The sequence below is a fragment of the Heliconius melpomene genome, chromosome 6 (assembly GCF_056956725.1).
Source record: "Heliconius melpomene rosina isolate 202511_hmr_F chromosome 6, ASM5695672v1, whole genome shotgun sequence".
Classification (NCBI taxonomy): domain Eukaryota; kingdom Metazoa; phylum Arthropoda; class Insecta; order Lepidoptera; family Nymphalidae; genus Heliconius; species Heliconius melpomene.
In genome coordinates, this window is record NC_140394.1 from 2,618,223 (window position 1) to 2,637,946 (window position 19,724).

A 19,724-nucleotide genomic window follows, 5' to 3' on the forward strand; every position below is an offset into this window, starting at 1 on the left:
AGTTTGGATAATTAAAAAAAGTAAATAATATAAGAATAAAAGAATAAATTTTAAATGTAATGAATAAAATCAAGCACAAAATACACAAAACATAGTAAATGAGTAACTAAAAAAAAGTTTTTATTAATTTACCTATAATAGAAACACAACACCAAACAACTGTACTGTATATTGATGTAATATTCTGAGAATTATCGTTTTGCTTGCTTCGATAACGTGAATTGGTGTTAGCTAATTTCATATTTTAGGCCGATCTAAGTTAAAATAAAATATTGTACCTAAACAATTAAATTATTACAATAAGTTTTATGAAATAAATATTGTGACATTTTAGTTTGAAAGAAAGCGCGGTCTTGAGTTCCGCTACTCTAACTTGAAAATTCGAGAGGAAATTGGGGACAGGAGCGTCTTTACAACAGAGCGAAGATTCGAGGAAATGAAATATTTAAAGTATTTAATATTCCATTTCCTCGAATGGCAATGGAATCCACGACTCCCTGCGCCACGACTGGCCTTATTGTATGTAAAAAAAAATTACAAAATCTTAATAAAATGTCCATAAATTACGTAAGAATCTTAGGCTTTTTTCCTAGACAAAGTAAACTCCATAGACCCTATAGAAATTGCGGCCTGGTGAAGAAGAAAACGCGACGATGTGGACCATTGCCCATGTCTGGTACATCCTTTTAAGGACTATTTTTATACATATTTTCTTTTATTATTTTTTAGACGTCTTCGGTATTTTGTAGGGTAGGCAAAAAAAGAAAGTTATTTGCAATTTAAACGCCTGAATTATTTTATTTTTCCGAAATCTAAATATGAAAGTCTACTTTTTTAGGTGCATACTGTATCCCGCAAATAGCGGGGTAGACAGAGGCAGCCTGAACACCTAGTGTTAAGAAACTCCGTTCCTATTAAGAGACTTGCGATCCCCATTACCTACCAAACTCTGGAGGCATTGCGTGTTAAGTAGCAGAACATAACGCCGTGCTTTTCGCCGTTACCAGAGCAAGGAGTGAGAATCGAAACACATCCTGCTGCATTTATAGTCGCACTCTTGTAACCCTGCACCCCGATTGGTAATACCAAACAAGTTCTATATTGAAAATTTCGTTATTTATTTTCTTGTAGGTTTATGCTTTGTCTCGTGTACCGAGTAAAGTAGAGAAAGTGTCAAGACACTCCATTCCGCCTGCTGTTATATGGCGCTAACTTATTTTATTTATATGTAGCCTAAGAGCTACAAATAAAAATTAGCTTAAATATATTATTGTGTTATAATATTATAAGGAAAATGAAGCTCTTAACCCAATCAACACTATATTTATATAGTATATCTAAATAATCTAAAAAGTTAATCAACTTCACGCTGTATCCTACACACAAAAGGGTAGGCAGGGAACCTAGTGTTAAGACACTCCGTTCCCCACTTTCCACCGAATTTAAAAAAAGTAAACGTTTTCTACGCAAATTGAGCTTAAAAGTTATTTTAATTAAAAAATGTAATCTCTCAACTTACCTAAAACACAGTGCAATCGATCGACTTTCACTTCGCAATTCGGCAGACAGAAATAAAAAAGCTCAGTTACGTAGCCGAGCTACGCCTTGTCACTGAAGATCAGAACGGTATACGAGTATACACGTGAGGGGATATTAAAAAGGATTCATATATTTATTAACGTTATTGTAAAATTTTATATTTTCATAATTGTAATTGGCTTAGTACTTAAAAAATTACTTTTTTTTTCAGCTATATCCCGCATGTAGCAGGGTAGACAGAGGAAATCTACTCTTAAGACACTCCGTTCTCCCCTTTCCGCCGAATTTTTCGAGGCATTGTGTGCTGAGTGGCGGACCTCAACGTCGCGCTATGCATCGACACTACAGGGAAGAAAAGAAATTTTAAATATTTCATTTCTTCGAGTGGGGATCGAATACACAATGCGTCGCATTTATAGTTACAGGACTGGCCACCGCATGGCCGCATTTACCGCATGGCCGCATGTACTTATACCCTGTGCCACGAGTGGCCTCAACCTAATGATAATATTATTGGCAGAGCGGATCCTCGCTACCCTCTTCGCAGCGTCTCCAATTCGGGGAAAACACAATCTGTTCTTTAAATCTAAATTTCAAATAAAAACTAGCCGAAATATTAAAATATTTGTTTACTTAAAAAATAGGCAATATGCACTTTTTTTAATTAAAATAAATGAAGTGGAGATAATATATTCATTTTTACAAATATTTTATATAAAATTATGTCTATGTATATAAGTAAGACCAATTAAGTAAATTGCATCTAAAGCATTATTGTTCCTAGAAAATGAAAAGTGCTTGCTCTATTATAATTAGTTAGCGCGTAGACGAACTGCAGTAAAATTAAGGAAAGGCAAAATTTACAATTTCTTGTTAGGTTTTAATATTGATTATTTTTTACATACTATTTATTATAAATTGTATAATTTAAAAATATATTTTAATTATACATATTTTAAATTTTAGTTTTTGATAAAAAGTTGTTTTCGTAATATACGAGTATAACGTGTTAAAGTCGGTATGAACTGGTCGCAATAGTTTTAAATCTCCAGACAGATAAAAAAATCTTGACAGATAAAAAAAAATAAAAAAAAACCTTTTCTAAATGATTTATAAATATTTCATAATTATGTAATCAAGGGTTATTGGTATTCAAATCAATAAAAAAACAATTACAATATATATACAATCATTAATGTATATTGTAATATATTTTTTAAATTTAGTAAATAAAAAACAAGTTTGTGCCATTCCATCATTACAAATTGGGGTAAGATCAATAAGTTGCATAATTTAATGCAACTGAAGAAAGGTATAAAGTTAGAAAAAGTTACAACAATAGTTGTCAAGAAGCGGAGTTGCAAGAGCCGCGCGTAGGTGACGGGCGGCGGGCGGCGGGCGGCCGTGGCGGCGGCGGCGGCGGCGGCGGCGGCGGCGCTGACCGCGGGCGGCGACGGCGACGGCGAGGACGCAAGGGCGCCGTGCGTCTTGCCGAAATTATTCGGGGCTCGCTGCACAATCGATTTTTCCCACCCGATGCGGAAAATTCTTCGGGGCGGGGCGGGTGTCGGTGTGCGGGGGGGCGCCGGTGGGGGGCGCCGGGGGGGTTGGTGGGGGCAGGCGGAGTGCAGCGGGGCGGTGCAAGGCGCGCGTCGGGCTCGGGCAGACAGTAGGACGGCGACGCCACTGCGAGTCGGTGACCACGGCGCGAACACGCGCTCGCACCGTGACATGTAGCGCGGCCGCCGCGCCGCAGCCCCGCGACCAGCCCGCCCGCCGGCGGCCGCGCCCGCGCCCGCGCCGCCCGCGCCGCGAGTGAGTGCTAGTGCGCCGCCCGACGCCGCCGCCGCCCGCCCTGGCGCAGCCGACCACTTCAGCCGTACGCGCACTCCGACAACCGTTATTCTATAGGTACGTGCCACCACGCGCAGGGAACCCTCTCTGCCTCGTGACTCATACCATTTCAAACGTTACAAAGTTCCACTCCATTTGATAATAATGCACTCGAAGATCTCGTTGACGCGGCGGGTGAGCTCTACGTATTATATTTTTCCTTTAAAATATACTGGCACATACTTACAATATTACATACGTACATTTTAGTTTACATAAATAGTTATTGTGTTTCTTGTGAAGTGACTATATAACGACACTAGACAAGTGCATATAATTTTCCTTCAATCTCTACGTAGTATATACAAACATCTATCCGTGAACTTCTATGTAAAGTTGTGATAATTTGTGAATTTTGCGGTTAAATTAAAATTCCCCAGCTAAATAATTGATAGTAATTAAGGAGACGTCCACACGGCTGTAATAGAGTGCACTTCAGGTGCCGTAAAGGACACGTAACGTCTAGTCGCTACCCTCATGACTTACAATGAAGGTTTGTAGACAGATGCGCTTCAATAAAGCCAATTCTCTACATATACACACCAAAGACAATTGAAAGGTATACTAACAATATATTTATCATAGTTTCTAATTTTATTTAAAGTTCAATATAAATATTTTGTCTTGTTTTAATTTAAAAAATAATTGCACGAAACGGTAACAATTTCTGAATAATATCACTGTACTTTGACTCGTGAAATTATTTCTCGTTCGTCTCTACTTCTTTAATAATAAACATTTTAAATGAATTGCCTATAAGAGATTATTTTTCTTAAATATATTTTTAATTTTGTATATAGACGGCATAATAATAAAATTTAAACTAAACAAAAGTAATATTTGTAACGGCGTCTTGTCTTTCAGCGACATTACGATATTACATATATTCATACGACGCGCCGACGCTGTAATTGTAAACAAATAAAAAGTGGTGTGATTTTCCATACATTGTTTTATGTTAAAGAATTATTTAAAAGTAATTGTATTTTTAAATATATTAAATTTTAAATGGATTAAAATATTTTGGGCATTTATTTATATAACAATTTTTATTATTTTTCATTGATAATCGATATCATTTAATATAATCGATAAGAAATCATATTGTCATTGTTATGTCATATATTATAGACTATTCTTACTCTATGTAAGTAATTTAAAATTTGAAGTAAATTTAACTATCGGTAGAACATTGTAGAGACTTCTTTTTATATTTTTAGCGACATAATTCGTATACTTTTTTTAAAAAAATTAGTTGCTTATAATTATGATTAAAATGAATATGTAATGTTAAAAAATAAGTTTAAAAAATCTTAAAGTTTATTGTTTTTTCTTTAAGCTTTCATTTAGGATGAACGTATTTTACATATAAGAAAATCGAAGGAATTTATTTCTCTTTTTTAGCTATCATTACATAAATATTTCATAAAAGATAATATAGTATACACATATATTATGCCGTACAATACATAACTGAAATGAACATTTTAAGAACTAACTGCCAGTTGAATAATTTTTAGCAGTAGCTACAAGTTTATTCAATTCTTTTATATTATTGGATGTTTTCAATACAAATATAATTTATAATTGCACTTACATATATCAATTAGAATTTAATTGTCTTCAAATCAGTACCAATGAAATCATATACATATTTTTATACTAGTTTAAATGTAATTGAAGTTTATAAGTGTGCTTAGATTGAATAAAGATCGTTTTTCAGTTAAAAATATAATTTTATTTTTTTGATTTTGATAGAAATAAACAACTTCAATAAAAACATTTATAAATGTACATTTTATAGGAATCATTAGCATAATAAAATAAATTCGTATTTCGTCTCGTTTTTAATGAATAGATAAAAATTATTTTTGTAAAATGACCGCCATTATGCACTTGCTAGGACTCTTCCAAGGTCGTAGATTGCGCAAAAAATGCATATTTATTAAATATAATATATTTTGAATATATATGAGACTTTACTTGACGATATTTCAAAGTCAAATGTATAATTTTAGTGCGCCAGTATCTTCACGTACGTTTATCTATAAGCTTACTGCTTAAAATATTTTATTCTACACTTTTCGTTCATTGGATGCGTGAAAAATGGCGGAACACAACGCTCCATTATGTCTAACCAAAACTTATTAATTACCGCTGATGAGCCACAATCTGGTAACATCGCGTATTAAACATCTATTTCTTAGGCTATTTATATAATACTCAACTTTTTAAACCTTTTGTTTAGCTGCTTAAAGCTGTAAGAATTATTTATCACTTTACAGGGAAACTTAAATATAACTTTTTATTAATATAATATACATAGCGAACATTTAACACAATAACATTAATAAAATATGTTAAGAAAATAATAATAAATATAGCTTATGATATAATATTCACTTTGAAATTTTAGATAGAGTCGTAAACATTACTTCAATACAATTATAATAACGCGTACATAAAACTTATACAAGTATTATAATGAAAATGTTTTTAGAATTGAGCTATAATTTAAAAAATATTTATCTATTAGGAAATACTATCAAAATGTGATATTCATATATAAAATTCAAATAAATAACAAATTAAATAACAAAATTAAGGAAACCAATAATCAAAACTACTATTTTTTCGACTCAGACGAAACGTAAAAAAAAGATAAATTGCACATTTATTAGACTTTAAAAGTTAGCGGGCATTTGAAGGCTGCATAATTTTTCTTGTTTCAAAGGTATTACGTAAAAACAAATGCATGTGATAATAGGTATGTATATATAATAAATGTCAGTCGCCTAAAAAGTTACTAATAATTTGCTACTATTAGTATATCCACATAGTTTTTTTATATATTCAAAAATCTAAAGGAAATTCATAAAATTTTTTTCATCTCACTTTAAAAACTATCAGTGTAAATGTAGATTGTTTTATGTAATCAGTTAAATCATCCGGGAGGTCTATCCTATCCGCAGGGAGAGGGAACCTAGTGTTAAGATACTCCATTCGCCACTTTAAAAAGAAATGGAATTTAAAGTAAATAAGTTACTATAAATAACACGTAATTAGTAAGTATAATAATCTTAAATAATGTATTGAAGTATATAATACAATATATCTTGAAGTTTCAGTAAATCTTTATTTCTTTTTTTTTTTCAAAATTATCCAACCCCTCTAATAACACGTTAACGCCTCTTAGGAACTGGGTCGAGCCTTTACTCAGAACGATCGCCACTATCACTATATCATTAAAGGTGCTTTTTCATTTTCATTTATACATTTTGTATAAAATATAAAATTATTATACAAACAATTATTTATATTGCGTTTGTCTAATTAATTTTTAATGTGAATTATCTTAATATGTCGCTAGATATATAGTTTAGACATAAAAAAGTTACACTTTGTTAATTATAGTTATCTTATGCATTTATAACAACGATTTCATATATAGTATGTATATACTTTTGAATCGTTGTCGTTCTCCAATTTAAACTTATTTGATGCACAGATGCGTGCTGTTGATTCGAATACCATTCAAAAGTTATTTATATATAATGTTAAAAATATCTGTGTCTGATAATGAAATGCCTAGGATACTATTTTGAAATATTTCAAACAAGCGTAATGAAATAGTGAAATAAATATTACTAGTAGAGTAAATCTACTTTGATGACGAATTTCTATGTTTAATATGTACTTACTTATAATAACATGCAATATCTAAAAAAAATGAGAACGGAGTGTTTTAACACTACACCTCTCCTACCCCTATATGCGGGAAAAAGCGAGACGTTGTTTTTTTATAATACATACTCGTACTTCTGTCAAATTAACAGAAAAGTTAAATTATCTTATCCAATATTATTTGTCTTCATATATTTAAGCTTCAGGTATTTCTATCTTGTGTTCAACAATAAAAAACATGTATCAGTGTGTTAATTAAAGATAAACGCATTTATTTAAATGATTACAATTTATTCTGACCTACCTCACACTCGTAATCAACAAAGAACAGTGATAAAGTCCGAGTGTTAAATAAAGTATGTTAATAAACAAAAAATATGACAAATTATATATTTGACAGTTTTCTTTTTTTTTATTCAAGTGAATAAATAAATATTAGTTATCTGTGTTATAATAAACCTAAATCGGTGATGAATCTGTGGGACCAGTCCGGAAAAAAAAGATTAAAAAAAAAATATCTTCCAGCAATGAATTTTGATTCTAAGTCTAAGTCTTAAGATTTAGTAGTCATATTCACTTCTAGATCAATCAGTCAGTCAAACATACACATATCATAATTCATATGTAAATGTCAATATGTTCTTATATCTATATTTATTAAGACAATCGATATCTAAAAATCATTTCGAATGATTTAATCGATTTTTTAAACAAACTGGAATTGTAAAATTTACAATGATATTTATAAACTACAATGATAGAAAATTATCATGACCTTTATTAATTATTGCATAATAATTTGTGCGATTGATTAAACCATTATCTATTAATTAATATTATATTTTTTGCGAAAACAAAGAATAACACAAAGAGAATAATTGAAAAAAGGCGCCATTTTTTTCTCATATAATAATGTAAGTTTTTTCAGTTATTTTATAAAAAACTAAGGGAAAAAATACTGTAATACGAACTAATATACGCAATAAGTGCATTGTTTATGTAATTATATTCCACATTTGTTTAACACAATCAATGTTTTAGTAGGAAGTTAGAACTCCTAGTTAATATTTTTAAACTATTTTTCTATTTAAATCTAAGTATTAGTAGAGTACATAAAATTTTATGTAATAATTCTTAGATACAAACTTTTTATTTAGAAGAAAATTACATTTCTACTGAAAACAATAATTGTGGGTACATTTTTTTGTTTTTTTTTGTTTATCTTCTCGTTGTCTCCCATAGCAGGGAGCTGAAAACACTTCCGTTCCCCACTTTTTGCCAAATTCTCGTGGTATTGCGGGACTCAACGCCGCGGTTGGCCTTTTTTTGGTGACATTATTCTTTGTTTCGAATACATATAGCTATAAATATTGGTACTAGTTAATACCAAATTTGAATAAGAGTGAAGTCGTTTTAAAATGGATAAGAAAATATTGATAAGTTAGCAGCTTTCAAGGTTATCAGGTGTAATAAATAGCCTATCAGATAACGGTCGAGTGAAAAAGACGAATGAATGTATGCAATTTGCAACACACAACATCCTGTATAAAGGTCACAAATTCGATATTGTTTTTATATATATATTTTTTTAGTAGGAAAATGGAAAAATGGTGATAAATCACTCTAATTATCATTTATAACCAAAATACAACGATGTACTTTGTTTAACTAAATCCAGTAAATAAATATATTTTATATACATACGTACAAAATGTTCATGAGTTGGACTCAAATCTTCGGCCACCTCTAGTATAGATTAAGACTTCACACAGTGTCCCCCACTTCCTGCCGATTTTTAGAGATTTTTGAGTTTAAGTGGGAATCGAACTCACAACCATCGTCACACGGTCACACGCTGGGCCATTGCACCAAGACGGCCTCATAATAATAATAAAATGAAACAAAAATCATATCGATAAATCGTGATCCATTAACCGCGATTAACGCGCTGTAACAAAAATGTGACCAACTCCATATAAATAATTTATCGATAGATTTTTTTGTGAGACACTCATCGCCATATATGGTTTCATTAACCTATCATGCCTTTATATATACTTACATATGAAAAAAACTATAACTCATCTGCTGTCTGTACAAGAAAATTTATTATTGGGGGCATTTATTGATCTAATACAACCCAAAACAATGGTTTTGTCTATTTATCTGTTTGTTTGTTCATGATAATCTAAGAAACTAACTACTTAACCGATTTAAATACAGTTTTCATTATTGTATTATGGCATACCCCCCTTAGCATTTTTAGGGTTTGTTCGATTTCAATATGTTCATAATAAAAAAAGTATGTGGTTATATTGCTTCTATATAAGAGTAAGTTCTAATAAATTGGCTAAAACTTTAGCTACCCATGTAAGGATATTGTCTTTAAAATGATAATGTTATTAAATCAGGAAAGTAATTTAGGTGAAAAAATAAACAATTGTGTAGTATGAGCGGGCGAAGCCGCGGGTTGCTAGTAATTAATACATTTTAAACGTTCTAATACATATATTTTGTAGGTATATAAGAAAAAAAATGTAGTTTTATTTGGTACCTCTTAAAGTGTCCGTCGGTCGATGTTGATGACCTATGTAAGTTTATTTCCACAAAACTTAATTACTTTTTCTAAGATATTTATCTTTATGATATTTTTTTATCTAGAATATGCCTCTTGATTTGATGGATGAGAACAAGGTCTAGTTATACGAAATAATTATAAAGGCGTTATAATATGTCTATATAAAAAACTGTGAATTACTACGAGTACAAAGTTGGGTCCGTAATGTTTCTTTATTTCTCTAAACTTTAAGAGTGTATAGTTTATGAAATAAAGTGGATTTTAGTACGCTTGAATCTTTCAAACTACACTACTGATTTTGATATGGTTTTCTCTAATAGATCGAGTGCTTCAATTTTATTGTATAATATATGTAAAATACATTAATATTATGAGATTGCAAAACCAAGAGTATGAAAAATGATTATAAGTCAAAATGTAACGCCAAAGCCCGAAACGGAAGACAATGAAAGGTTTATAATGAATTATAATTAATTTTTTTTTTGGATAACTGCTAGGAGGTTCCATTTATTCATTCATTTTTAATTCCCAGCATTACTTAACAAAAAAAATTTTAAAAAAAAATTATGCTTTACAAAAAAGTATATATTATCTTTGACAAGGAATACTAAGAATCATTCATAATTTAAAAAAAAAGGTTAGACAAGATATGTATTATATTATATATATATATATTTTTAGCATATCTATTTAAATTACGTAATGACTTTGAAGTGTACTCATTAAGACAAAGGCTATTTAGATATTCTAGCCTTCTGTTCACTTTTTGTGGGTACCGGTTTTATTCGCTCATTGCTACACACTTATTATAATATTAAAAATTTTATATTATAAATATTTTTATCTAAGTATTTGCATAATTTGAACACTAATGTACTAAATTCTATATAAAGGCTAAGTGCAACTAATTGTGGGTTCAATTGCCACTCAAAGAAATGAAATAAAAAATAAAGAAAGGAAAATCGATAACATAAGGGAAACTGTAAAAAAAATAAAGTAAGTTAGATTTCTAATACAAAATTATATGTGTATATATATGTATAGGTAAAACTCTCTCATCCCATAGTAAAGTGGTCATCGCCCATAGCGTTTCGTGCTATTCATTTAGATTTAGATACTCTTGGTATCTAATATAAAGTTGCTTATAATAATTTATACAGATTTTATTGATTGTACATTTTTGTATTTATTTAGCTCTACGCTACGAAGCTTATAAAAAAATTAAAGCTATTTTAGTGCAATAGCAGGTTCTGACTGTAAACACGATGTTTGTAGAAAATAAATGAAATAAAATATATTTTTTTAATTTCATAATTAAATATTAAAATTATTTTAGTGAACGGTGTCATTCTTCTGTGTTTATGTAATATACACAGATGAAAAAAACTGAAAAAAAAATCAATAAAATATTTTTAAAGACCCCTTAAAATAAAAAGACATAAAGATAATAAATAAAAAAATAACTTAAAAATTTAACAAAAAAGACTCAAAACATAAAATTTACATTTGCACCAGTTATTAAGCGTCCCATATCTATCTCGTGCCCGGAATAACACTGACCCAGTCACCCCCTACCGCTTGCCGTACTACTTTGTGACGGTCTCACTTCTGTTAATTGAAGTGAAGTTATTTCTTTTATTATTTCAAAAAAGATTTTTTTTATATATTTAATTCTTATATATCTTTGCATATGTTATGTATTTTCAATATTGAAAAATAAATTAATTGTTAAAAAGTATCCTTACTTTTTTATATTGTATCACTTACTTTTCTTATACACTTTTTTTAATGATGAACACGTTTAACTGGATAACGAATTATTTTAATTTGACGAAAGGAGGAGAATGGAGTGTTTTGACACTAGGCCCACAACCTACCCTGCTATATGCAGGATAAAGCGAGAAGACGAAAAAAATGTGTATATATTATGTTTTGTATGTATGAATGTTGAAAATGATTAATTTTGTGTTTATTTAATTTATATTTTTTAAGCATAATATGAACTGGGAATAAGTATTAAAATTATACCTACTAAGCGACTGCACTATCACAACATCAATAATAGATTATATAACATGAAAAAAATTAAATAATATTCTCATTTACTAAAGAAATGCATATTACATTTCTTTATACAGTTATAGCTCATTTATTTTATAAAATCCTATATAATAGATTATAAAGTCATTTATTAATAATAATTAATTAATTAATGTACGAGTACTTATTATTATTAATGTGGGAAAGGAAGCGTATAAAGGAAAACAAATGTATTTGTTGTGAATTGCCTCTATCGTTGCGTTCAATTATATAAACAAAAGCAGGACATAACAAAGAAGTAAAATATAAACTTAGAAAAAAAATAAGAAGAGATTCTAAAAAAAATACTTAGCTTATTAGTAAAAAAATATATATTTTTTTGCTTTGTGCTTTATATTTTTAGTAATGCAATAATTATAACTTAATATCCATTTTTTGGATTTGTTCCTTTATTTATACTGCAAGTTCTCACTTCATGCCCAAATTTCATAATTATTTTCATAAGTTGACAAACTTAAATGTAAGTTTAACTATAAATATAAGTTTATAATTATTTTTTTCCATTAAATACCTATAAAGTTTAAATTGTAAGTCCAAGGAACGTTCCCTGAAAGTTTAGGTTACGCGGCGAATTTCATATAAAATGCTGTAAAAATTATAAATAAAAGTGCGTATATTTTGATTGCGTTAACTTAGAATCCTGATTTTATCTCTGGACTGTTAATTTCTATTTAATTCCCATATGAGACCTAGAGATAAAATATCTTGACAAACAGACAGATGTATGAGGGTTCTGTTTTTCCCTTGAGGTGGGGAATCCTAAAAAACCCTACAGAAGTTTCTATAAATACATAGGTATTTATTGAAACTATCACAAAAATATATTTTTAATAAAAACAACTAACAGCGGCACCACCTGCATTAATTGGCATTGAGGCTAAGACATAAGAAATAGTTTTCGAAACTTCCTGTTTCTAAAATTTCTTGACACGTCATCGGACATTTAAAGGAGACGCATAATGTTATATCTCTATAGTATAAAAATGGCGCCAGCGCGGTCTAATCGATAAGTGACTATAATTGTATTGACTGTGGCTTCAGTTATCGTTCGTGGGTGTCAGTCACGACAGTTATGGGTTCGATTCCAATTTGTGGGTAAAAAAATATTTTTATTTTCTCGCATTTGTCACAAGACAAGGGGCGTCGTTTTGAGTTCCGCCACTCAACATGCAATATTAAAATGTGGTTGATAAAAAAAAACTTTTGTTTTCTCTATTTAAATGTCTCTAGCACTGACGAAGAGTCGATTTATATATATGCATATAAGATGCATAATAGCATTAGTAAAAAAATCTTAAAATTTCAGATTAAAAGAAATATATACAGTTTTTTATAAGAAAGTAGACATTACATAATACACGTCTCTCAATAATACACACCTCTATCACGTGTTTAGCGCGCGTTAACCATTCTTGAATTTCAAATATTTTTTGTAATCCTTTATAAAATATTTTTTCAATGTCAAAACTAGAACATATTTATTTATATATAAAACGTAATCGTATCTTAACGCCCATCTAATATTATAATATTTATATATAAAACGTTTTACACAAAGGAACATAAAGCAACAACAGTCTCTTTAAAAGCTATTGTAAAAACAAATACTTAAAAAAAAATTGGCAATTATTCAGCAAAAAAATCTAGATCTTTCTATATCTAGGTTCAGACAAAAAAAATTAACGACCAAAAATTTTGGACAGTGTGAAACAATATATCGTCTAGACAACACCACGTCCAGACGCTCAGGTATCAGGACATCCTTGGTGTGCATGTGTGAACTAAATTTTTATTAGTGTGCGTGCGCTTTGATCTATTCAGTGTAAACGTAAGTTTGAAATTCATCCGCGTATATTTCGGGCATAGCAACTATATATCTGCAATCGAAAAATCAACCGTCGGCACTCACACACGCACAGTGTACACACACACACGCACAGTCCACACACACAATAGATTATGTCTCAACGCACACATGCAAGCAATAGTTGCGCACATTTGTGCGCGGGCGCATACGTTGCCCTTGAACGCTTGCATTATACTAGATAAATTAGCGCATTGATAAAAAATTGATAAATCAATTATAATGTCAGATTCAGAACGCTTATTGAGTGTATAGAGTTGTAGATATCACTGTTTTATTATTTTTATTTTATTATATGAAAATGTCAGAATTGTATTACAGATTATAACAATTTTGGAGTTTTAAGCAAGTTTACTTATTTAGAGCTGTTGGAGTCTTGGATATACGCTTTACAAGAAAAGCTCGTTTAAATCGCGTTTAACAAAATGTTTATATATACGAAATATCGCTATTATCTATATATTTTACACATTTCTAATATTTTTATAACATGATGTAAAAATACTTCTTTAGACGGGTTAAGCTGTTTTCTATTCAGGGACGAGCCAGTTAAAAAAAATAGTTATTTGTAAAAAATATAATATCTAAGTAATAGATAGATATAAATTGTTACTATATTTATACTTATATTTTTTAGGGTTCTGTACCTCAAAAGGATGTTTGTCAAGACCATTTATATCAAGATTGCGTGGACACATGACGTTAAAATTGATCTCAAATATTTAAGTCTACGGTCCTATAGAAAACAGAAATCAAGTTGTACGTCAAGGCAATCAAAATATACTATTACTTAGCATTGTTTTCGTTGCATCTTGTATGAAATTCACCACGTAATCTAAACCTATAGGGTACTTCCGGAGGACGTACCGATATGAATTTTGGAACCAAGTGAGAACTTACAATACAAATACAGGAAATGTGAAAATTTATAGATATTTTTGGTCAAAAATTATTACAAACTTATATTTGTTGTTCATTTCAAAATGAATGTCCAGTTGTCCAAAAAAATGGCAAAAATACCCGTAAACCTTAGCTTGTCAACTTTTATAAATTGTAATTCCCGTTGATTTACAATCCCACTTATTTTTCATAATTTTTGAAAAGAATCAAATTTACAAGGCTTTATTTTACAAATTTAACTTTCATATTAAAAAAAAATACTTAACAACGTCCAAATAACAAAAAATATTTTTTTCCCCTTGAAGTCTAGACACATTGTAACGTATTGTATTATTAGCTTATTCTAATACAGCCTTGACAATTTAGCTAATGATTACTAACTTTAACTTGACACCGAATGATTTGTCATTTTATAAATAGAAATAATAAGACGAAAACCGAATGAATTATATTAATGATTTCATGGTCTTCGTCTTTTATTTATTTATATGAATCGAGTGGGAATCGAACCCAGAACCATACGATTGGCCTTTATTTAATGTGTATTTTTTTAAAACAAGTTATTACACTCATGGATTATGATGTAGTAGAAAACATATAATACATAATAAAGAGACGGCATTACTGGGTTCCGCCATATGACATACAATGTACAATTGTACACTCCACTCTCCTTTGTGCTAGAAATAAAAAATATTTAAATAATTTGAGCTAATACAATCTATGTCTTATATATTTTTATAATATACCTTTCTGTTACACTCTTCTTTGCTCTTGCACTCTTGCCTTTCATATGAAAGGCAGAGAAAATAATAAAAATAATAAATATTAGATATAGAATTTCATTACATTACTTTGAAAAACTCTTTTATGAACTTAAAAAAAATACTATTGAATATAAATTATTTAAATATTCTATTAATATTAATTAATTATAATATATAAATTCGGTATAAATGTAGGTATGTAGTATTTGACCTAGTGCTGTACGTATACATATACATATACATTGTATGCACATGTGTGCGTTATAATTGACAAGGTTAAGTAAAGTAGATTCTCAAGACTAAAAAAAATTTGCTGTCTGAAATGCCTTTAGTATATTTAATTATTAATTTAATTATAACTTTTGGTAACTAGGCATAGGACAACGTTGGGTTCCGCCAATCAACACGCGTTTTCTCAGGAATCGCGAAAAGTGGGAAGGCGGAAAGTGGGGAGAAACACTAGGTTCCCTCTACCTACCCTACTATATATATATACGGGATACCGAGTAAAGCTAAAGAAATTTTTAACAAAACAATGGATTATAAAGCGGAAAATTCTGTTGCCTCCAGTGTCAGTAGGAATTTCGGAAAACCCCTCCTTAGTGATTTCTTACGCTTCCTAAGGAACATGCCAAACTTTACTATTCTCCGTCATGTTCAGTTTTGGCGTTGCTATATGTGATAGTAAATAGGCAACAGATTTTTCGTATGTTAACTCTATTGTTAAAGTTTTTGAGGATCGATATTTGTTCCACTTTCACTTTATTGAATCGATTTCGATGAAAATTTACAGCATTATTGCTTATATATCAGAATAACACATAGACTACAATTTATGTAAAGTGATATACTGACTACAATTTATGTAAATTGAATAATTTTGCGTTAATATAACATTAAGTTTAAGCGGGCGAAGCTGCGTTAAGGTCACTAGTATCTATATATTTTAAAAATGCATATTTTCGTGTAGCGTCTAGCGTAACGTCTGCGTTTACGGATTTGAATAATAAAACAATATGTTTATTATTATCTTTATGAATTATTTTAAATATTTACATGACGTAGTAATAATCTCTGTATGGATCTATTGGATTTGCGAAAGGTGCGGGTTTGAGTCTCGCTTGACCTAAATTGTAAATAACACTTAAAAATATTACAAAATTAAATTTTTCAGTAATTTCAATATAACGTGCAGGAAAAAATTATGTCAAATAAAAGATGTACACAGAATAAAAGCTATATTATTAATATTAAAATAAGTCAATTAGAATAACTCAATATAATGTGTTACGCGCTCGTTGATGTCTATTGAAGGTTTGCCCTTCATACTGGGATAATGCTTCTTAAATATTATGTTAAACAATATTTTATTTAACTTCTAAAAACTGGAAACGGAAGTTTCTTTAGTGGGGAGTGCCATTTCTTAACACTAGGTTCCCGGGTTCCCTCTACCTACCCTGCTATGCGCGGGATAGAACGTGAATTAAAAAATACTTTTAATATACATGTTATTTGATTTTTCTACTTACCAGACAGTGGAACAATATTTCTCGATATATATAGACCTAAGTGCTACTGATTCTCCATTTGATATAACAACTTTGTATAAAGTTTTTTTTTTAACTTGGCGTAGAGTTCCGCTATATTACCTCGAAGGTCTCTGGAAATGACCTTAAAATTATGTCCTACCACTAATTTTCCTACACTGCCATACATGGAAGAAAATGAAAAACAAAAATAGAAGAAAATATCATCATTATATTGTATTCTTTTAGTATAGTATAAAAGTTTGTATAAATAAAATAAACTACGTATATGAAATATAAGATTTAATAAATATGGCGTTTATTTCAATTAATATTATCCATAAATGAATATTTACTTTATCGTTTTCAAGAGCCTCTTCTCATAATACAATAATTCGTACAAAGTATAAAGTGCCTGTCTATTATTATAATTTCCGTATTGGTGAAGAGGCAGGTACTCGTAAGTATCTACAAAAGTCAGTTATATATTTATATATTTTACGCACGTTATATATGTAACACTTTGATTTATAACTCCACTACGAGAAAACGAAAAAGATGAATTTGTAATGAGATTTAGTTTTCTTTGTGTACTAATTAAAGGGGAAGGGGGGGGGGGGTGCATGGTGGTTGGTTAATACACAAATATTTGGTATAAGGTATATGTAAGGTGTATGTGATATCATGAGTTTATAGCATGCATATTGAACTATAATAAAAAAAAATACCAGGCTACTTATTATAAGATGCGGCGTAAATTTCTCGAGCTCGAGAGCAAAATAGATAACGGAGAGTTTTTTATGTGAAACTCTAAAAAAATCTACTAAAACGATTCTTCATATCTAATTTAAAGAGACTTCTATTATAAGCTTTACTAACATCATTATATGCAGCATAGTACTAGCCATTAAGTGAACGAATCTAGGGTCATTGAACTCATGTTTTGCACTATTATTTTTTGTTGATCCGTCTTTTGGAAATACCCATGATGTTAAACTATAATTTCTAAAACAAGAACAAGTCGACAGTATGGAGAGATGTTAAAGATTTTTAGTTTTATTTTGTGTGACCTACATACATTTAGTCATCATCATTTGAAGTGCATGGAACTGTTATTTCTGTTGTAGTATATGGTAGCTATATGCATATACCGCATATATATCGGTTTTAAAGTATGTGTAGAAACTCTCCGATAAATTTATTTATTAACATCTCTCGTAACATTACTAAAGCTGCCTTTTAACTTAGTAAAATTCTTAACGTTCAATTCTTAACTGAGAAAAGACAGTTACATTTATATTTTACGTCAACGATACGATCTCGCTTTTATAGATCACGACTATTCTATGTAAAATCGTTAGGGAGATATATATTATTAACAGGTGTTAGCTTTTTCAGCTTCAAGCTGTATCGTGCACAAAGCAGGATAGGCAGAGGGAACCTAGTATTAAGACACTCCGTTCTCCATTTTTCGCCGAATTCTGGAGGCATTGCGTGTTGAGTGGTAAAATTCAACGCCGCTCTTTGCTTCGACACTAAAGCGAAGAAATGAGAATATCAATGTAAAAAAATATTTCATTTCTTCGAATGGGGATCGAACTCACAACCGCCGCGTTACAGTAACACCTTTTTAGGTCCAAATAAATTCAAATATGTATCTACATTTTAGCGATTCTTAATATTACAAGGTGCACTACTTACATTTCTTTATTAGATTTCCATTCTATATTTATTTATTTTCTGCTAACATCAAAAATTATCTTCGGTATAGGAGACTGAAAAACTTTATTATTTTAATTTAATAATTAATATTTTTCTTCCAACTTTAAGCTATTTCAGTCTAAGCATTTTCACTCGCGTTAACTTAAAGACAAAAAAGTAGGTCACGCTAGTCATGTCATATCAAACGCATCGAAGTGCTTGCAGTCTCCACACACTAAAGAAATTTCCAAATAAACTTGTATACACCGTCTTGTGGGTAGTTTTATCATTGTGTAAAATTTTAATACAAGATATATATTTTAAATATATTGTAATATACATAACATATATTTAAATAATATATTTTAGACCCCCGTGGCGCAGTTGCAGCAGCATCTAAATATGCTGGTTATGGTTCAATATCTAATCGGGGAAATCGTTATGTTCAAGTTATTATCGTTCCCGCGTTCTAACAAGACAGAACAAGCAAAATTTTTTGTATGGAACGGAGTGTCTTGACACTAAGTACCCGGTATCTGCCCACCTTAAGCATTAGTATTTCTAAAAAATAGATTAAATTCATAAATCACATATCTATTTAAAAACCACAAAATTTTAAGCAAAATGAAATTGAATTAGAAAAATTACTATAGTCTTATATTATACATAAAAGTAAATACTTAAAAAATGTCCAATTTAACAACGACATTTTTATATCGGAATCGCCATATATTTATGGTGGTTTATATAGATTATCCGCACAGTATTAACTTTCTTTTACCTTTTGGCAACAATTTCGACGATGAATAGGTTTTGTTTGGCACGCCGCCAATTTTTAAGAGATTTTGCCAGTTGACCTCTGCAACCTAGATATGGTATTAGCTACTAGATACCTATAAAATCAAATAAGTGGGATTAAAATTTCAATTTATTTTTTAAATTTATCTACTTTTGTGACGGCTTAAATAAGAATTATGGTATTTTATTACGTTCTAATGGACATAATAGGTATAATAGTCGACTAATATTAAATATTTATTGCAAATATATATAGGAGAGAAGAGAAAATATTAAAATAATAAATTATTTTTTTTCATTTCCTCGCTCTAGTAAACGTGGCGTTGAGTTCCACACCATTCTATACCTCCAGAATTAGGCGAAAAGTGGGGAAC

General features: G+C 30.1%; 1 protein-coding gene across 1 annotated transcript in view; it reads left to right on the plus strand.

Moving 5' to 3' along the window:
- The first annotated feature begins 3,232 nt into the window (after positions 1 to 3,232).
- mamo (maternal gene required for meiosis) overlaps positions 3,233 to 19,724 on the plus strand; it is a 50,730-nt gene continuing 34,238 nt past the window's right edge. Inside the window, exon 1 of the mRNA XM_085187528.1 lies at positions 3,233 to 3,450. The gene's annotated coding sequence lies outside the window, so the exon portion shown is untranslated. The remainder of the gene's footprint in view (positions 3,451 to 19,724) is intronic.